The sequence below is a fragment of the Ursus maritimus genome, unplaced genomic scaffold (genome assembly GCF_017311325.1).
Source record: "Ursus maritimus isolate PB19 unplaced genomic scaffold, ASM1731132v1 scaffold_2, whole genome shotgun sequence".
Lineage (NCBI taxonomy): Eukaryota > Metazoa > Chordata > Mammalia > Carnivora > Ursidae > Ursus > Ursus maritimus.
The window spans coordinates 5,722,146-5,744,486 of NW_024424452.1; positions in this window are offsets into that span (position 1 = coordinate 5,722,146).

Here is a 22,341-nt window from a genome sequence, read left to right on the forward strand (position 1 = left end):
CTCACCCAGGTGGAGAGACTCAGGCACCCAGAGTGTTTGACAAGGTGCTCAACTTAGCACCCAGTCTCCTCCAACCCAGAGGGCACACTGACTCCACTTTCACCAGACGCAGATGAAAAGCAGGCTGTAGTTCACTGTGACCCCCAGGCTCTTTGTGAGTCCTCTGTCCTCCATTACTGCCAGGAACTGGTTCACATTCACACAGGTCCTGGCTCAGGGCGGACCCACAGGCTCTTCCATATTGCCTGGTTTATTTATCCAGCTCTTGTTGTCTGAGCTGCACCTGGGTGCCAGGCCCTGAGCTGAGCACTGGGGGAGTGGAGATGAGTGGTAGCCTCTACCCTTGAGAGATGAGGACTGAGGGGGCAGGGGGGAGACACTCAGGGGGGTGAGTTGTGGAGGAACTTGAGAAGCACTGATTATCCCTGGAGGTGTGTGGGTGCTAAGCCATGGTAAGGCTGTGGCATGTTTGGGGAATAGAGGTAAAGCAAAAGGGTGTAAAACTGGTTGTGTGCAGGGAGGGGTGGTGGTAGCAAATGAGGCTTTAGGGGTAAACTGAGGCTGGGCAGTAACGGCCTGAGTGGAGAAAGTGGAGAAAACGGAGAGCCATGCCTGTAGGCAGATGGGTTTATGGGACCTAATGCGTCTGGCAGACTGTGGCAGTGAGATGGAGCAGGTCAAAGAGGAGGGTGGTAGAGGCAGCAGGTGAGGAACGCTGGGTCAGGCAGAGAGGATTTCCCACTGGATGTAGCAGGTGGCAAGAGTCAAGGTTACCTTCAATGTATTTGTATCCAGCTTAGAAAATTTGGTTAGAAGACATGGGCACGGGGGCACCTGGGTGGCTCATTCAGTTAAGTGTCAGCCTTTGGCTCCAGTCATGGTACCAGGGTCCTGGAACCGAGCCCCACATTGGGCTCCCTGCTCAGTGGAGAGTCTGCTTCTCCCTCTGCCCCTTCCCCCGCTCGTGCTCTCTCTCTCTCTCAAAAAAATAAAATAAATATTTAAAAAAAAAGAAGAAGAAGAAGAAGAAGAAGAAGAAGAAGAAGAAGAAGAAGAAAAAAAAGAACACACAGGCAGGGGGGATGGGCTTGGGTCAGGAGATGACGGTTCAGCGCTGCCATGCACTTGGGACATTCCAGAGGCACAGGGATGGGGATAGGGGAGTGGCACACCACCCTTTTTATTTTGCACATTCCCTTCCAGTGTTTGTTCCCATGAGAGGCACTACAGCTTCCCAAACGCAGACAACCTGGGCTGAAGTCCAGCTCCCATGGTTGCCGGCTACATGGCAAGTCACCAAACCGAGCCATGTCTCCTGGTCTGCAACGTGGGGATAACAGTCTCTACCCCACAAGGTTATCTCCAGCATTAACTGAGTTAATTAACTAAGTCAGCTCGTGCCTGCCATAGGACATGTGAGCAAGATGCAGCAGCCGCCGCTGTGCTGACGTGTGTACACCCTTAGGATGGCCGTGGCATGATGGCTTTCTAAGCCATGCCACCTCCCTGATCTCGGGGACAGGAGTGGCCCTGCTGGGCTGCCCCCATAGAAACCAAGGGAAGTGCCACTCCTGCGTGCTCTGAGGGTGAGCCTCTGCTGTCAGGGAATTCAGTCTTTCCGGTGGTTCTTCCTGGGATGGATATGGCCGGGCTGCTGCCCAGCAAAGCACATGGAGAACACAATGCACTCTCGTGAGAGCTCCTCCCCTCTTATTGCTCTGAGGGCAGGACCCCTGGATACAGGGTCAGGTGGTTTCACATAATGTAATTAATTCACACAATGGAGGACTGTTCCTGAAGAGGGCTTGGAGGGCCAGCGGATGCGGCACCAGGCACCAACACCCGGATCCATTAGTGCCTGCACTGAAGGGAGCTGCTGCCTGATCCTCGTGAGTGACAAGCCCTACTCAGACATTCAGTTTCCCATCTCTTGTACATTGTGTTCTGGCTCTAGACAATGAGATGCATACGCAGAGCCCAAGAGAACAGCTGATCCACATCTCGTACTCTAAAGACTCGTGATTTCAGTGGAAATAATGAGCAGAGACAAAGAGTGAAGGCCTTGCCCCCACCACCGGGCTGATGAAACTCAGGCTGCGGGGACCACCTGGGGGTCCTACCCCAGGGCCTCCATGTGTCCAGCGCATCAGGATCTATTTGGCTCCAGCCTCAGTCAGACCTCAAAGGCTGTTCCCAAAAGACCATCCAAAATTCAAGGCATGAATTGGAGATCAGTGGCCAGAAGAAGTAGAATTTTTCCAGTGAAAATCCTGTTACATCTGGTTTGCTCCTATCAGTTATATTTCATAGGGTTTCTCTGATATCCCATCAGAAGAATACTAAATAGGGGGTTGGTTGTACACCTTTAATAACACCAACGAACCAAGAGGAATGCATTTGAGGATCCATGAGACTCTGGCAAGCATTAAGGCCAGTCTATTTGGCAGTTTCTGAGTTTAGCAGAGTATTTAACCCCCCACTGCGGACTCAGCATTATGCTAACTGCTACCAAGGCTGAACAACAGGCTCCCTGGCTGGATGGCTGGATGGATTGATGGACGATGATGAATGAATGAAGAGCAGATGTGTGTCTCATGGGGCGCCTGGGTGGCACAGCGGTTAAGCGTCTGCCTTCGGCTCAGGGCGTGATCCCGGCGTTATGGGATCGAGCCCCACATCAGGCTCCTCCGCTAGGAGCCTGCTTCTTCCTCTCCCACTACCCCTGCTTGTGTTCCCTCTCTCGCTGGCTGTCTCTATCTCTGTCAAATAAATAAATAAAATCTTTAAAAAAAAAAAAAAAGATGTGTGTCTCATCCTCAAGTCGTCACTGTGATTCCTTGGCATGCTGTAACTGAGTGTCTGTCCCACCAACACCACGGCCTGAGGACTTCCTGATTTCCTCCAGAGCAGCTTTGCTGCATTTTAGCCCAGCTCCTCTGGCAGAAACGACAGCACAAGTCTGGGGAGAACTTAGCCCTGAGGAGACGTTCTGCCTCAGAGAATAGTGGAAGCTTCCCTTTCACTTTTTATTACATTCTGCCTCAGGTGGAAGAGGGGGCTGCTCCCCACTCCTGGAGGGTCTGTACCGCACTAGAAAAAATCCCAAGGTGAACCCCGGGAAGGAAGTGCCGCAGAGCAGGGAGCCCACAGGCATTCTTCATTTGAGGAAGTCGCGCAACCTGGGAGAGCTACTTCCAAGGACCCTTGCTGAGACAGGGCACCAACATTAGAACCGAAATCTAGGGAGCCTCGTTAACCCTGGTTCCCATGATGACCAACAGGGTGAGCCAGCCCCCCCCCCCCAAGCAGGGATGGAGCTCTACAAGAGGCCTGGGGGAGAGAAAGCTCGGGGCATCAGGAGGACAAGAGAGGATACCACATCTGTGGCTGCGCCCAGGACTACAGAGGTCCTTGAAGAGGGTGGGGTCCAAACTGCGTTCTTTCCATCAGGATCCTGAATAGTGGCAAAGGGAGAGCAGGAAGAATCCGCTAGGGCATGCCTTTTCTGTTCCGGGAGGGAGAAGAATGGGCTCAGGCTGGGGATGAGGAACCCAGGCTGCGACAATCACATTTAAATCATGTTTAATGAACTTTGGGATGTTCAGAGGTCGCTCTGGCTTTCGAGACCGTGACAGTTTCTAGGGCCTGAATTTCAGGGGAACCACTAATGATTGTGTGTGTGTGTGTGTGTGTGTGTGTGTGTGTGTGTGTGTGTGTCTTAGCTCCTCTTTAAATTTCTATTTCTATTTAGGTTAGCTAATCTAAAAGCAGGCAGAACAAAACTGTGTGTATGTTGGGGGAACCCTGACCCACAGCTACTGCCCTTTGCTTTGAGACATTTCTGGCTTGTATTCAAAAGTCTGTGCTAATTGACATTTGTCTTTTTTCTCCTTAAAGGCTGCTATCTCTGTATCATTAGGACCTTGGCACCGCAACTATTTCTGATGCTGAGTTCCTTTCTGTCAGGGCCAGACGCTTTGGCAATTATCATTAAAAAAAAAAAAAACCCACAATCTGATAAAGAACTTGCTTTGTAGGCTTAACTAAATTAATAGACTAGTCTTGTAACCAGATAGACTTTCCTTTTCTCGGCCAGCGCTGGAAAGTTCTCAGGCATCTGTCTGCAAAGAACAAAAGGAGCCTAGATCTCTTTATTTCTGGCCAACTTCTTTCCCCCACCCCCAAACCCTGGCTCAGCATAAGACAAGACACACTCGACAGAAACAAAACGACTCCCCTGACAAAGGAAGCTGAGAGCCTGAAAGATGAGGCTGAAAGACAGGAGAGAGGAGCTCAGTTTTTTGATTCCATTAGGGGCACCACTGGTTGGGGAAGCAATTTTTTTAAAAACAGTTCCATCTTCATGCAGTGTAAGGTTTTGAAGTGTTTGCCCCCAATTACTGGCATGGTGGCAGGATGTGGATTAATTTGGAAATAAGGAAAAACTTGAGGAGAGGTAGAGGGGACTACTCTGGCGGGAGGTTGGGGGCACACTTCCCAGGTAGCAAAGTTAATGGGTATTAATGAGTTGCCAGAGTGGAATAATCAGCTATGCCCTTGGCAACCAGCCTGAACATGAACACAATTTTATAGAAGGCCCAGGGATCCAGCCCCGCGCAGAGAAGATGATGCCTTCATTCCCAAGCATCTCTTATATTGGCGTTGACAGCATGCAACCACAGCTCACAGCCAGGAGGAGCCTCCCCCACTTGGCTGGGTATGAACACAGTCTCAGGCTCACAACATCACCCTCCCTCCTTCTGTGTGGGGTCAATGGAAATGATCCATGTGGGACAGGCTGACCCAAAACAGAACTGGGTCTCTGCTTCACCATTCATTGGCTGGTTAGCCATGGACAATCCCTTTTACCTCAATGAGCCTCAGTTTTCTCATCTATCAAATGGGCACAGCTATGACACCTATGTAAAGGGCAGAGAAGAATAAAAAATATAACAGATGTGAAGATGGAAGTTGTAATATGCTCTATGCTTGTGATATTGTTGTTCTTGGCTGCTGCCCACTGTGCTGTGTCAAGCACACCTTTAGAAAAGAGAGAGGAATATGGAGAAGTCCAAGAGGCGCAGAGATTTCTTCTGATACTCCCAACACCACGTTCTCCCCCCACTCCAAACACAAGAGGCCTGAGGGTGCTCTGCCAGCCATTCTTGACCTGAAGTAGGACTCTTCTTCCTTCTTGAAAAAAGTGAGCCTGATATGCAAAGGAATCCTCTGCTTCCTAGGGACTCTACCAAGTGCTGCAGCCTGGGGCAGTTAAGTGTATCCCTGTCCTGTCACGGCCACAGACAGTGACTGACTTGATGGTAGGAACCAGGCCACTCAGGCCGATGAAGTCACGATGTGGTCGCCTTGGCCACCTTGTTGGAGGAGCAGCTGGGTCCAAAGGCCCCCAAGGAGATAAAAGCCATTTCTCCTTTCTATCTGATTTCCTATTATCAATAAATGCCCCCTGACCACTCCGATGCTTTTAAAAATGCATCAGGAGACCCTGGTGGGTGCCGATTGACTTCAGAAACAAGGAACAGGGAAGGAAATGTGCTGTGACAGGAAGGCTCCTCCTCCTTCTTCCCATCAGCGTTTGGAGATGGAGAGGGCACCTTTTTCTCACTTATTGAATGTGTAGCAGAAATGAGTAGGAGCTGAACAGAATAGTCAGTGAAGAGTCTGGTGTTCGCTTCTGAATGGTTCTTGGGCAACAGGCACTGTGCCTGCTCACAGAAACGGCGCTCTGCGAAGATGAACAGGACACAATGGCCTCCTTGAGTGGCGTGCCTGAGCAGAGCTGCGCACTGAGGCTGGGAGCAGGCGTCGTGAATGTGCCATGGGAAAGAAGGCAGAGGCTCATCTGCACAGTTATCTGAGGAAGGGGTGGGGAAGCTGGGGCTGGGATTCTGGCCCCCTAGATAGACAGAAGACCATTTCTTTGTTGGTCTCTGAGCAAAGGGAGCAGCACCTTGTCAGTGGGTGTGATTCTTGTGACGTCCGTCCAACAGCCCCCATTAATTCACACTCAGAGCCAGAATGACTCATGGCCTTGAATCAGCCATTGTTGAGTCTGAGGGAGGCAAATGCAAAAACCAGTGGGAAAAGGTGTCGAGAGGGAATGTTCCGTTCTGTCCTCCCGTGAGAAGTGCCTGTTTGGAAGAGTTGTGTCAGGGACAATGATCTAGGGGATGTCCTTGACAATTCTCAGGTTGTCAGGCTGAGAGGCAGATGGGGAAGTTACTGGCAGCTGGCAATGGGAGGGGGGAAGAGCAAGAATTCACTGACTCATTCATTCATTCATTTACTGGCAAGTATTTATCAGACTTCTCTCTGTGACAAGCACCATTCTGGACATTGCAGATACCCTGGTGATCAAGATACCGCTCTTTTCATGGAGCTTAGTGGGGACACAGACAATGAAAATGGGTGCTCTGACATCAGTTTTCCTGGAAGCCAATACTCAGCTCCACATAGGTGTGTTGAGAAAGTTGGAGCAATTCTACCTTAGTCCATTCAGGCTGCTATAACAAGATGTCACAGCCTGAGTGGCTTATAAACAACACACATTTCTCTCTTCTAGTTCTGGAGGCTGGGAAGTCCAGGGTCACAGCACCAGCAGATTCAATGTTTAGTAAGAGCTGCCTGGTTCACAGACTGTGCCTTCTTGCTGTGTCCTTGCATGGTGGAAGGGACTAGGGTGCTCTGTGGAGACCCTTTTATGTCATGAGGGCCCAGCCCTCATGACTTAATCACCTCCTAATGGCCTCACCTCTTAATACCATCACCTTTAGGGGCAGGTTTCAACATATGAACTTGGGCGGGGAGTCGGAAACATTCAGACCATAGCAAATTCTAAGATGAATAACATATGTTCCCTGCCCTCAAAGACTGGCCTTCTTGTGGAGGAGTAGTGAGGGGTAGTAGTGAGGCATCCCGGAAGAAAGGAGAAATAAGGGAAAGAAGATTCACCTTGGAGAGCTGAATTATGGACTCGAGACCTCCTGCATCAGAGCTGAGTAGGCAAAGTCACCTTAAGAGAGAGTCCTCAGTCAGCAGGACTGTAATTGGATTTAATGCGTAACTTATATAAAGAAAGATTGTGTTGAGCAGAAAGAAAGTCATTGGAGAGGACCCCCTCCTCCACCTGCCCCAGCACTGTTGGAGATTTGGCACCCTGGTCCAGTCCCTGCGACAGGGCTATTCTTGTGGCCCAGAGGCTACCATTGGGTGGCGGATTGCATTATCTGTACACAATTCTTCCTCCTTCTGCCCTTGCCATGGCTTCCCTGAGGTGAGTCTATTCCCAGCTCTGCTGTCTTTAGCCTTGGTCTGCTTCAGCCAGTGGAATGGGAGTGGTTGTGACATGAGCAGGGGCTTTGTCTGCCTCTTCTGCTTCTGCCATTCACCACGAGAAGAGTTTGTCCCAGAAGCCCCTTCAGTCTGGGTCCCAGAATGAGACACATGTGGAGCTGACCTGAACCCAAACTGCAGCCCGAAATAGGGTCTCCACAATCCACCTGCAAACTTTGAATGGGAAATGAACACTGTTGTTTTAGGCCAGTGAGATGTTAGGTTTGTTACACAGCATCACTGGCACAGAAACCTGACTGATACACAGAACCTGATGCAGTAAACACTCTATTTTTTTTATTAAGATATTTTTTTAAGGATTTAATTAATTTATTTATTTGTCAGAGAGAGAAAGAAAGAGAGCACAAGCAGCAGAAGCAGCATGCAGAGGGAGAACCTGGCTCCCTGCTGAGCAAGGAGCTTGACGAGGGACTCAATCCCAGGACCCTGGGATCATGACCTGAACCAAAGGCAGACGCTTAACTGACTGAGCCACCCAGGTGTCCCTGCAGTAAATACTCTAATTATGAAGTGGCTTAACTGCTCTCTTCTCTGGCTCCTGGCTCTCTAAACCATCTCCTAATTATAATTAGCTTCCTGTACAGTGTGTTTATAGAGAGAGGAGGAGCTGGTCAGGCCCCTGTTAATATTATTTAGTAGCTTGATCTCTTCATAAATTATCAAGTTGGCTTTACACATCAGTCTCTTGTGAGCGGTTAAGAGATCAGCCCGAGGCTGATCCTCTCTGAGCTGCTTGTGAGTTTCATCATGTGGGGCTAGTGTGTGGTGGACGCTGTACCACGGTAAAGACCCCAAGGCCTGGTTTATGGGCCTCTTTGTGGCCCAACAGCCAGCCAGCCTTCTGTAAGCCACACTGCCATACAGCTAGAAGAAACTCCTCAAAGCCAAGTTCACAAATCACTGTAACACCATGTAACCATCCACCACCATCCACCACCAAGATGGAATAATCGTGTCTGGTTATAGCAGTAGCCCTCAACTTGGTGATGGGAAGGTATCATGATATCAAATTTCATTGTTTCCAGTGGCAGGATCATAGTGAAGGGGATTGAAGGGTGGAGAGTAATTATGGTCTCCCCCATCACCAGTTGATGACCACTGGGTCAACAGGATCAGAAAAGCTCTGTGGGGGACTCATCATCCAAGATAAGTTTTGGAGGATGGATAGAATTTTGTTAAGCAAAGATGGGAGTGGGGCATTGTAGGTGCAAAGAATGACACAGTCAGTAGTATGAACACGTTGGAGAGATGTACAGGATGAGCTTGGGGAATGGCAACGCAAATGGATCTATGTGACTAGAGTACAGGACACAAGCTGAGAACATGGGAGACATGAGGCTGGGAAGTCAAGCCTGTGTGTCACAGAGGGTTCAAATGCCTGGGTGTTGTATGAATGTTCTGAGGGGCAGGGATGGACCCAGGATCACTGTACCACAGTTCAGGTCCCTTCCGACAAGGCCAGGCAAGCAGATCAAGATTTTAGAGGCCTAGCATGACCCTGATGCTCTGATAACCAGAGCCCACTCTAGTGGCTGCAGCCCCATTTGGAGAAACACCAGTCTGGAGCTTGGGGATAGGAGGGGATAGGAGGCATACTGGCCTCACTCCACCTTACAAGCTTTGCTTGGCCTGGCTGATCTCTGCTCATCCCTGCATCTGACTGGCTCTTGGTCTCAGCTCCCAGTGCACTGGTGTGTGGTTTGATCCACTGGCAACACTGTGGCTGTGCTCCTAGTGACCATGGCAGCCCCTCAAGTATGGCCTAGGTGGTAATGCTCGGTGAGTCCCCTTGGCTGGCTCTGCCCCTACTGGACTGGGTTTCTCTTCTGCTCTTCCTTCTCCTTTCTTGAAACAGAGGAGAATGGGCAGAGCTGAGGTCAGGGGAAAACTCTCTCCATGGTCACTTCCCCCAACCTCCCTATCACAATAAAGACCCACATGGCCTGAAAGAGGGTCTCTGGCTCCATAAGCCATACTGGCCCCATGCAGGACTTGCAAAAAAGGGTCAGATCCTTCTGTGAGCCAAGGCCTCTGCCTGACTATACTTGGCCTCTGGATGTCCAAGCTGTTTCTAGAGATGCTTTGTCTAGAAACCAATCCATTCATTCATGGCCTCATCAAGCGTTTCCTGAAACATGTCCAGGCAGTGTGCTAGGCCTTGGCAGGATAGCGATGAACAAGACAGACAAAGCTCTGGAACTGACACAACAGAGGAAGCATATCTGGGCCTCCAAGGCAGGTCTGCATCAGCAATAGGGAAAGAAATCTGGTGCCCCTTTTGGGGTGGGCTGTGTTTGGGCAAGTCTTTAGCTATGGCTGAGGAATGCCTGGAGCTCACTGAATAGTCCCGCTTGGAATACACTCAAACAGGACACTCTGCCTGACAAAAGGCAGGAAGGAAAGCGTGTGTACCACTACTCCCTCACTGTCACCCAGGCCTGTCCAGTCCTGGCCTGTGCTCCAAACCATTTCCAACGTCTCCTTCTTCCCACTCTGCCCCTTCAAGACCTCGGATCCCATTTTAACCAAATTCCACCTACATAAAAATGTTATTATGCTGTGTATAGGAGACAGAAGTTGATTTGCCCTGGTTCACCCTAGTGTGTGAAGCCTCTGAGAGGGCTCCACCTTTGATTTGCTGGCAGAGCTGCCACCTAGTCAGCCCTGCAACAAGACTGCATCCCTCCCACCAGGGGCAAGGATAGGTGGCAGTTTGGCGGGATAAGCCCTTTGTCAGTTTTTGCATGGATGACAACCTACAGTGAGCTCAGATAAAAACAAAAAGGTGTTGAATAAACATAAGCCAATTTCCCCATACACTGTCTTGACTTGGTCTTATCAATAGCAGGTACTTGATGCATTCTGGTTGAAATGCTGTTTTTAGTCCTTTCCTGTCTAGATTGCTGCAGGGTCTATGCAGGGAAGACTCGGAGCCATTATAACACAGCCCAGCAGCTTCTCAACAGTATGAACCCAAGACAGAAGCTAACCGTGTCTGGTTTGTCTATTTTTCTAATTAAGGTACATTTTACATAAGGCAAAATGTACTCTTTTTAGCATAGGGTTGGTTCTATGAGTTTCAACAAAGGCACAGAGTTGCACAACCATATCATCACCCCAAAAAACTCCCTCATGCCTCTCAAATAGTTGACCCTTCTACCCATCTCCTGCCTCTGGCATCCCTGATCTGTTTTCTGTTCCTATAATTTTGCTTTTCCAGAAGATCATATAAATGAAATCACACAGTATGTAGCCTCAGAGTCTGGCTTCTGTTGGTTAACAATGCACTTGACATTGAACCTTGTTATTGTGGGTATCAGCAGTGCATTCCTTTTTATTGCTAAATAGTATTCCATAGTATGGGTGGACCACAGTTTACCCCTTTCCTAGTTGAAGACATTTGGATGGTTTTCCAGTATTTTTTGGTGATTATGAATCAAGCTGCCACAAGTATTCATTTTCAAGTTTTATGTGAATGTAAGTTTTCATTTCTCTCAGGTAAATATCCAGGAGTGAGATTTGCTGGTCTTATGATATGTATATATTTAACTTTATAAGAAACTGCCAAACTGTTTTCCCAAATGGCTACACTGTTCGGTATTCCTGTCAACAATGTATGATGCTGAGTGAAATAAGTCAGACTGAGAAAGACAAATACCATATGATTTCACTCATGTGGAATCTAAAAAAACAAAGACCAAACGAATCAACAAACAAACAAAAAGCAGGATCAGGCCTGTAACACAGAGAACAAACTGTTGGTTGCCAGAGGGGAAGGGGTTTGGAGTGGGCAAAATGGATGAAGGGCAGATGGAGAAACAGGTTTCTAGTTACAGAGTGAATAAGTCACAGGAATAAAAGATACAGCATAAGGCATACAGTCAATGATACTGTGATAGTGTTGTATGGTGACAGACCGTAGCTACGCTTATGGTGAGCACAGAACGATGCTTAAACTTGTTGAATCACTATGTTGTACACCTGGAGCTAATGTAATACTGTGCGTCAACTACACTCAAATAAAACAAATAAAAAAAAAAAGAAGCAACGTTAACTAAGTTCTTGCTTAACGTCCCCCCAGAATACAATAGTTGGCCAAGAAGATTATTCATTTAATCTTAGAATGTTTGTTGTAGAAAATAGAAGGCAGTTTGTGTATTTAAACTATAAGTAAACTCACTTTAAAAATACAAAAACAAAAGCAGAAAAACACAAACAAACCCAAACCCCCACAACGTACGAGAGTTTCAGCTGTCTCATCTGCACAGGCATTCGGTGCTGCCAGATTTTTGTCTGTCTGAAGCCATCCCAATAGGTGCGCAGGGGCATCTTGCTGCGGTTTGAATTTGCATTTCCCTGATGACTGATGATGTTGAGCATCTTTTCATGTACTTATTTGCCATATGTATATTTTCTTTGGTAAATTGCTCCAAACTTTAGCCCATTAAAAAAAACTGGATTATGTTTTCTTTTGCTTTTTTTTTTTTAGAGTATTTTTTTAACTTCTACACACAAATCCTTTGTCACAATATATTGCAATTTTTTTTTGCTTTGGACAGTTTTCTCTTAGGACAGTTTAAACTAAGAAAGAAGTTTAAAAAACATTTGTCTTCTTTTAAACTGTTCTTGGAGATCTTAATTTCTTTGTGTAGATCCAAATTATTGTCTGATACCATTATTCTTCTTTTTCCTGAAGGATTTTCTTTTAACATTTCTCATACTCTACATCTGCAGAAAATGAATTCTCTCTGCTTTTGTTTGTCTAGAGAAGTCTTTATCTTATTTTTTTTTTTAATTTGTTTTTTATAAGTGGGCCCCACACCCAGCATGAAGCCCGACACGGGGCTTGAACTCACGACCCTGGGATCAAGACCTGAGCTGATATCAAGAGTCAGATGCTTGGGGTGCCTGGGTGGCTCAGTCGTTAAACATCTGCCTTCAGCTCAGGGCGTGATCCCAGGGTCCTGGGATTGAGCCCCGCATCAGGCTCCCTGCTCCACTGGGAGCCTGCTTCTTCCTCTCCCACTCCCCTTGCTTGTGTTCCCTCTCTCACTGGCTGTCTCTCTCTCTGTCAAATAAATAAATAAAATCTTAAAAAAAGAGTCAGATGCTTAACTGACTGAGCCACCCAGGTGCCCCATGTTTATTTTTTGAGAGATAGAATTCTGGGGTGACAGGGTTTTTTTTTCTCTCAATACTTTAAAGATGTTACTCCATTATCTTCTGGCTTCCATAGTTTCTGATGAAAATTTTTCCACAATTATGCCTCCATATGTAATGTGTCTATTTTCCTCTAGCTGCCTTCAAGATACTGTCCTTATCATTGGTTTGCAGGAGTCTGAATAGGATGTGTCTGAGTTTTTTGTTTGTTAGTATTTGGGGGATAGGCTATTTATTCTGGCATGGTCCTCTGATCTTCCTGGAATTACAATTTGATGCTATTTTATTTTTAGAAAATTATTGGCCATTATCTCCTCAAATATTTATTTGGCTTCATTGTTTCTCTCTTTACCTTCTGGGATTTCAATTACACTTATGTTAGACCATTTTTTATTGTCCCATGCCTACTGGATGCTCTATCCTTTAAAATTTTCTTTTTGCTCTTTTTAAAACTCTTCTTTGTGTTTCAGTTTGGGGAATTTCCATTGACCTCCCTTAAAAGTTCACTTTTCTTTTCTCAGCAGTGTGAAGTATTCTGATGAGCCCTTTGAAACCATTTCTCTTCTCTTTATTACTATTTTTTTAAAAATTCTATCACTTAGAGTTGACTCTTTCTTATAGTGTCCATCTCTCAGCTAAAATTTCTCAACTGTTTATGAATGTTCTTCAACTTTTTTACCAGAACACTCAACATATTATTTATAGTTATTTTAAAATCTCTGTCTCAGAGTTCTAACTGATCTGGTTTATCTCTGAGTCTGGTTCTTTTGACTGCTGTATCTCTTGGCAGGGAGTTGTTTTCATGTCTTGTAATTTTTGATTGAATGCCAGACACAGTATCTAGAATAGTAGACTAAAATAAAAACATATGCCTGCAAATGGGCAAGACTTTTCTTCTGCATGGCTGCTAGTGTGGGGGTTGAGTCAATTTAGTCACGAATAAAATTGGGTTTGGGTTTTGTTGTTGATGTAGTTACCTTCAGTGCACCACCAGCTTCAAATATTTCTAGAGATGCCTTGTGTTTAAGGTGGTGGCTGGGGTGCAGAGGGTTGTTGTTGTTGTTGTTTAATCATTTCTGTAACATTGCAGCTTTTGGTATTCGCCATGTGTTTGCACCTGAAAGAGGGTTCCATGCTCTTGCCCTTCCCCCTGCAGTAGACTGCTGTTGCTGTCACTTGGTGCTAGTCTGGGGGTGATGAACAAAAATATTCTGTTTCCTGATCCAGCTTTGACACAGGCAGGCCCTGTGTCCCCGGGTCTTGGAGGTGGAGCTTTTCCAGAGATCCAGTCTACCTTCCTACGACAGGAAAACTCTGCCTTGTAACTTTGTTGGGCCTAAAGAGGGAGAGAGTTTCCTGTTCCTTTACCAGCAGCAGGAGACATCTAAGGGTATTAGTATAGGATTCTGGGCTCAGAATGATTTCTTCCTGACCCCATCTCAGGGGCAGACTTTTATTCTTTTACCCTTATGCCACCTGCAATGGGTCTTCAACTGTGTTCTGGGGATGATAGAGTTTCCTGCCCATCCCCTCTCAGGACTTCAGGGCTTTACCCCAAAGGGGGCAAGAGCCCTGAATACTGAGTTCTGTGCCTCTGCCACAGTGGCAGCCCTCTATGCTTGTAAGGTATGTTCTAGTTTCCCATCCTATGTCTAGTCTTTAGTGTGAATGTACAGTAGAGGTTTGTAGAGCAGAGCTTGCAAGTGGGAGTTTGCTCCCACGGTTCTATACTCTCATATAAACCTTCCTGTGGTTTTTAGAAGTTAAACATTTTTTCCTGAATTCTTCTTACCCATTTGTATGGCACCTGGTGCCTTTTCCTCCTGTGCTCTACCACAAATGATTCAGTGCCTGTGTCTCATTTTTCCTAAAAGGGCCCGTCTTTCCTTAGTTTTCAGACTACTTGGTTGCCCTGCAACCTCAGCTTCCTGATAGGTTCGATAAAAGTTACGGTTTTCTTTTTGTTAGGGTAGTAGTGACATTCTTTCTGCCTTTCTTCACCCAAAGCAGAAACAGAATTCTGGGTTATCCATTTTGAATGGGAAGGAACAAGGGAAACTGAGAAGAAACCAGAGTGGAGTCAGACAAGGAGATTTTTCACAAATGGAGAAGAAGGACGTACCAGCGGACAAGGATATGGTATTCCAGGACAAGGATGGGGGATGTTTGCTAACTCACAACAAGCAGAAAGGTGTGACTCAATTAGCAGTTAATGTGTATAGCAATTCGCAAAGACAGACAGAGCCATGCACTGGGGCTAAGTCCGCATGTCAGTCATACAGGGTTAGCCTGTTGGAGGTGACATGGTGAAACCATGCCCATAGGATTAAGGGTAACTGTCACCAGCAAAAGCCCCACTGACCCCTCCTTCTTCATCACAGAAATGTTACCCTTATCTTTTAGAGGCAAACAACAGGAGGAGCTCTGGCTGGCCTAGACCAGTTTGAGTTTGACCACTGACTCACACCTGCATAGATGGACCATGGAGTGCCCAATAGTTACTGCTACCTCGTTATAATGTTAAAATCTGCACCCAAAGAGGAGCACAAGCCTCATTAACATAACATAGGGTACATGTATAGGCATGTTTTATAAGTACGCCATGGAACAACATTATGCCCCCCTTTACATGTGATGATAAAACTCCCTTTTCTGAATATTTATCCTAACCCTAAATAAAAGAAACCCACTCACCCCCACTCAGGGCATCATGGCCTTGGAAGTTATTCCCTATGATCCCCATTTGTTGCAAATAAAATTTCTTTTGTGTGACAAGTCCCCCTGGTGTAGTCTCTACCACCAAGGAACAAACTCAGTTAGTTCGGTTAACAATGGCAGGAGCCTGGTCCCCTGATACACCTGACTGATGAGAAAGCACGAGTGGGCAAGTACTGACCTTTGCACAATGAAGGGTGGCTGGCATACAGTACTACATCCCCAAGTGCCCAGCAAATGAACCCTAAAATGTCTTCTCCCCAGCAACTCTGAGACTGCTTTGTGCATGGGGAAATTTCCATCTCCTGATTTCAGCCACTTCTGGATTCCTGCCTATTCCTTCCCCCAAATATTTTTCTTTCCATCCTCATTTTGGACTCCTACTTGTCTCTCTGCTTATAATCTCCTCTCTCCCCTTCAGTCCATCCTATGATTCAGCATCATAAAACAGAAAGCATCACTGTCTCCCTCTATTCTCGCAAAATGTCAACAGCTCTCCCTTGCCTGGGGTACAGTCACAAACTCAAATGCTTATAGGGACCAGGCAGGAAGCATGACTAAATGAGGAAGGTGGGCCTGACCAAGAGCACATACATGCCCGGTCACAAAGCAAACAAATGCTTCTCACTCCAGGTTACCCTTGCCAAGTGAGAATACAGGCCATGTGGACAAGTTTTCTGATTTCTCAGATAAGCTGGAAATCTGGATTTTTGCATGAATTTTCCAATTTGTAATGTTGGCAACTAATTTAAAAATTTGTCAAAATAGTGTGTGGGCCAGAGAAAACAATCTGTGGCCAGATATGCCGTTGACAGCTGCCAGTTTGCAACCCCTGGCTTGGAAAATCAGCACCATGTTTCTCAGCCTGATATGTGAGGCATCACTCACCCCACCACCTAGGCCTGTTTTTCAAGGCTTCATGACCTGAGCCCATAGACCAGACAACTTTCCTTCTAGTCCATGGTAGACAGTGGTTAGTCTTTAGACTCATTCGATTGCTGAATGCCCCTGTTTGCAACGACCTGCCCTGCATTTCTTATCACTCAACCCTCCCTGATTTCCAGAGGCTGTGTGCCTGCTCTCCCAGTACAGTATTTTCTTTGACAGTTTCACGACCCCTCACCCCTCATCTGGCCTTTCTTTGTATCTCTAAACTTCATTAACGAATTTACTCATTTTAAAAACAGCTTTGTTGAGTTACACAAACCAGACAATCCACCCATTAAAGTGTACAATTCAACAGTGTTTAGCGTATTCACATGAACTAATTTGTGATTTATGTCCTACTGACTTCCAAATAGGATTTGAGGTTGCTTACAAAATTAAACACAATATAAACGGGGCAACTAATAAGAGCAATATAGCTCCCCCAAATTAGAAATAGACTTTTGCCAGGCACCCAAATGAGTTACTCCACTTGAGCATTTATTTTAGCTTAAGTTCCCTGGCAGAGAAGAAAAAAGAGAAATGAGTTGTATAATTCTCATTGTCTGATAAAACAATGCAGACAAATTTCTCAAGAGAGATACTGTTTCCTGGCTAACAGTCCAAGGAGGATATTTGCATAAAGAGCCATTATTTGTGACTTTTATTGATACGTAAATGACTTTCATTCAGAACGATACTGACATTTCTCCACTTAAATTATTGACACAGTAGCCTGGTTGGCAGAAATAAAATGTTCAGTATAACATAACAATTAAGAACACAGGCTTTGGAATCAGAAAAAATTCACCAATTATTAGCTGTGTGTGTGACCCTGCGCAAGTTACTTAGTCTCTATAGGCCTTAGTTGTCTTATCTGTAGAATGGGGTTAAGGACAGTCTTTCTATTAGAGATTTTGGCTTGAGAATTAAACGAGAGAGTGAGGTTAAGGTGGTGCCTACAGCATTTCTCCACTGTAAAGGTACTATTTCATCCTCTCCTTAACTAATGTATCTTTTAAAGGGATACTTTGAGATTATGTAAATATCTTATTACCTCTCAAACTTTAACCCACGAGTCTTTTTATTCATTGATGAATCTTACCCAAATCAGTCATTACTAGGATGACTGCCAAATGATGATCTTTTAATGTCATCATTCCTTTTGCAATCATAAGTTGACTTCCTACAGTAAAAAAATAAGCTTTCTGAAATTAAAGATTGTCTAAAAAAATGAAAAGATGTTCATGAATCAGAAAACTTAGTATTGTAAGATGATAATCTTGGTAATATTCCCCCAATTTGATCTACAGATGGTAATAGCTCCCCTCCCCCAACTGATCTACAGATTCAACACAATCTCTATCAGAATCCCAGCTGGCTTTTCTCTCCCCCCCCCCCCAGAAATTAACAAGAATTAAGAAGCTGACTCTAAAATTGACTCTTCTCAGGGTCCCAAGGAGCCAAAACAATCTTGAGTTCCTGGGGTGCCTGCATGGCTCAGTCATTAAGTGTCTGCCTTCGGCTCAGGTCATGATCCCGGAGTTCTGGGATCGAGCCCCTCTTTGGGCTCCCTGCTCAGCGGGAAGCCTGCTTCTCCCTCTCCCACTCCCCCTGCTTGTGTTCCCTCTCTTGCTGTGTCTCTCTCTGTCAAATAAATAAAATCTTTAAAAAAAAATCTTGAAAAAGAATTTTCTAATTTTAAAACTTACTTCAAAGCTACATTAATCAAGACAGTGTGGTACTAGCATAAGGATAAATACACAGATCAATAGTGCAGAATTGAAAATCTGGAGATAAACTTCTAAATTTATGGTCACTTGATTTTCAGAAGACTGCCAAGACAACTCAGTGGAGAAAGAAGAGTCTTTTCAAATATGATGCTGAAACAACTGGATATCCATAAGCAAAAAAATGAAGTTGGACGCCTATACCATACCACCCTCAAAAAAATAAAAATGGATCAAAGACCTAAATGTTTGACTTAAAAATAAAACTATTAGAAGGAAACGTAAGAGTAAATCTTCATGACCTTGGGTTAGGCAATGGTTTCTTAGATATGACATCAGAAATACAAATGGCAAAAGAAAATATAAATAATAGGACTTCATCAAAATTAAAAACATCTGTGTTGCAAATCATGTCCCCAAGAAAATGAGAGGACCACTCACCCACAGAATGGGAGAAAATATTTTCAAATCATATACTTGATAAGTGACTTCTATCCAGAAAACATGAAGAACTTCTACAACTCAATAATAAAAAGATCAATAACCCAATAAAAAATGAGAAAGCATCTGGATAGGCATTTCTCCAAAGACATACAAATGGACAATACGTATATGAAAAGATGCTCAGCGTCATTAGTCATTAGTGAAATGTAGTTCAAAACCACAATGAGATGCCATTTCACACTCAGAAGGACAGCTGTCATCAGAAAGACATAATAACAGGATAAGGAGAAGCTTGAAGACTCATACATTGCTAGTGGGAATATAAAATGCGACATGTAAAAGTAGTGAAGCTGCTGTGGAAAACAGTTTGGCAGTTCCTCAAAATGTTAAACACAGTTACCGTATGCCAGCAAAACCACTTCTGGAGAAATCTACCCAAGAGAAATGAAAACATACATCCACATAAAAATTTGTACATGAATTGTCATGAGTTTGTACACATAAAAATTTGGACACATAGTTCATAGCATATTTATTCATAATAGCTAAATAGTGGAAACAATCCGTACATCCATTGAGTGATGAATAGATAAAAAAATATGGTATAGCCATATGATGGAATATTATTTGGCAATAAAAAGGGTAAAAGTAATGATACATGCTACAACATGGATCGACTTTGAAAACACAAAGTTAGAGAAGCCAGTGACAAATGACCACATATTGTATGAATCCATTCACATGAGATGTTCAGAGCAGGAAAATCTATAAAAAGAGAGAGTAGACTAGTGGTGGCCTGGGGTTGAGGGGTGGAGTGAGAAGTGAAGGGTGACAGGGTTTCTTTCTAGGGCGATAAAGATGTTCTAAAATTAGAGGTGGTGATGGCTGCACAACTCTGTGAGTATACTAAAACCACTTAACTGTATACTTTAAATGGGTGAATTGTATGGTATGTGTATTATGTCTCCATAAAACTACTGAAAAAATCAATACATAAACACAACAAAATCAAATATATAAAACGGGAGAACTTTTCCTCCCCCATTATTTATTTGTATCAATGTGGACTCATGGATTCGAAAGGTTATAATCCTTTGACATTATCATTTATTTTGATGCTCAACTTGTCCCCTGCTTTGCCATCAGGAACACCTTCAAGCTGGCTACTGTGTCCTTTTGACATATGTTGATAATTCCTTGAACATTTCTTTACTGTTATTTTCTTTCCTTCTTGGCACATGGTAGTCCAGGCTTACCTTGCATTTTTCCTTTCTAGCCTGGGACCCGCCATTTTTCCAAAGAGCCCTGGTTCCTTGGCGAAAGACAGTATTTAGAAACCAAGCTCTGGGCACTATGTGTTTTCACTGCTGGTGGAGTGTTAATACTTCTCTTAGCAAACAGAACTGAGATTTATAGATATTTGAATCATCGTATGTACACACATACATGAATGCATACATATCCATACCCTTACAACCTATATCTATTTCTATATCTAACTAGACTAAAACCCACAAGTTTACACTCATATCTCTAATTTTAACATAATATCATAGGGTTCCTTCCATCTTTCTCTCTTTCCATCCTTGTAACTCCTTTTTCTGACAGTAAAAAACCTGATATCCATTATCCACAATAAACATACTTCTTAGCTCAATCCTAGAATATTCAGAGAGTAATTTCAGAATTGCTAGCTCATGCCTCTGAGAAATGAAGCCTACTAATTAGAGTTCAATATTTATTTAGAGTTTTTTGTTTTTAGCCCAAGGGTATTTAGTTCAAATACTGTGTTCGAAAGTTAATTGGGTGGGTTCTTTTTCCTCCATGTGGTCATGTTATTCATTTGAATTATGGTTCTGTTGTTTTTGTTTGTATTCAATTTTAGAATTCCTTCCCCATCCCTGACGATTTCCTTCCTTCCTTCTTCTCTTCCTTCCTTTCATCCGTCCTTCCTTTTTTTTCTTAAATTCTTTCTTTCTGTGTGAAATATTAAGGTTGTTCCAAAGGCAGGACTGAACAGAAAGGTATATTCAAGAAAGTGTCATTATTCTTCTCATTCCCTCTACCCTTGTCTCTTCATTCCCAATCATACCCTGTAGGTACCCAGTCTCATTAGTCTCTTGTTAACCTTTCCTGTGTTTCTCTTTGGTCAAATGAGCAGACAGATACATATTTCCTAATTTACTCTCTTCTTTACACAAAAGATGACATACTATAGATACTTTTTTGTGCTTTACTTTTTTTTCATTTAATAATACATCCTAGAAATTACTCTCAATCAATTCATAGGGATTGTCTTCATTTTTTACAGCTGCATAGTACTCCACAGTGTGAATGAACCACAGTTTATTCCATCACTCTGCCGTGTGTACAATTAGGTTGCTTCCAGTACTTTCTATTGTTGGAGTGTATCTTCAGGGAAAATTCTCAGAAGTGGAATTGCTGAGTCACAAGGTAAAAGAGTATGTGGTTTTGTTAGCTAGACAAATTTCCTTTATGAGAGTTCTAATGATTTGTTCTCCCATCAGGAATCTGTAAAAAAGCCCACTTCCCTTCAGTCACACCAACACAGTGTGTTGTTATGCTTCTTAATTTCTGTCAATCCAATGATGAGAAATGGTATTTCAATGTAGTTTTAATTTGCATTTCTTTTATCATGAAAGAGGTTGAATGATAATATCTTCATATATATGAGGACCATTTTTATATCTTTTTCTGTGAATTGTTGGTTCATGTTTTTGCCCATTTTTCTTTTATGGTTTTTAAATTTCTTTCTCTCAGTTTTCAATAGTTGTTTATATATTAGATATATTAACTCATTAACTGTGATATATGTTGAAATAATTTGCCAAGGTTGTTAATTGCCTTTTAACTTTATGTGTATGGGAAACTTTCTTCCTTCCTTTCTTTCTTTCTTTCGTTCATTCGTCCTTTCTTTCTTTCTTTCTTTCTTTCTTTCTTTCTTGGGGAGGGGGAAGTCTTGTTTCATGAAATTTATTAATATTTCTTCTATTGTGTCTAGGTTTTGAGTCACAGTTAAAAGCCTTTCCCTACATTCAGGTTCAAGAGAAATCCATTCATGTGTTTCTTATTTTAATTTTTTAAGTTTAATCCATATATATTTATTATAATACTAATCTACTGGATACTATCCATGTTTTATTTTAGTACTTGTAGGGTTTTATTTAGATAAATTTATATTTATATAGTGTTCTCATTTTCCAAAAAATTTTAAATTTCAATTCCAGTATAGTTAACATACAGTGCTATGTTAGTTTTGGGTATACAATTTAGTGACTCAGCAGTTCCATACATTACTCAGTGCTCGTCGTAAGTGTACTCTTAATCCCCTTCACTTATTTCACGCATCCCCCCTACCTTCCTCTGGTAACCATCAGTTTGCTCTCTATAGTTAAGAGTCTGTTTCTTGGCTTGTCTCTTTTTTTGATTTGTTCATTTCTTTTGTTTCTTAAATTTAGCATATGAGTGATATCATATGGTATTTGTCTCTGTCTGACTGACTTATTTCACTTAGCATTATACTCTCTAGCTCCATCCATGTTGCAAATAGCAAGATTTCATTCTTTTTTATAGCTGAGTTATATTTCATTGTATATTTTTATATACACCACATCTTCTTTATTCATCCATTTATTAATGGACACTTGGGCTGCTTCCATAATTTGGCTATTGTAAATAATGCTGCAATAAACATAGGGGTGCATATATCTTTTCAAATTAGTGTTTCTGTATTTTTTCAGTAAATACCCAGTAGTGGAATTACTGGATCATATGGTAGTTCTATTTTTAATTTTCTGAGGAACCTCCATACTGTCTTCCACAGTGGCTGCACCATTTGCATTTCCACCAACAGTGCGTGAGGGTTCCTTTTTCTCTACATCCTTGCCAACACTTGTTGTTTCTTGAGGTTCAGATAACACTTTCAATAGCTGATTCAGTTCGGAGTTTATTCTCATATATGATATGAAGTATG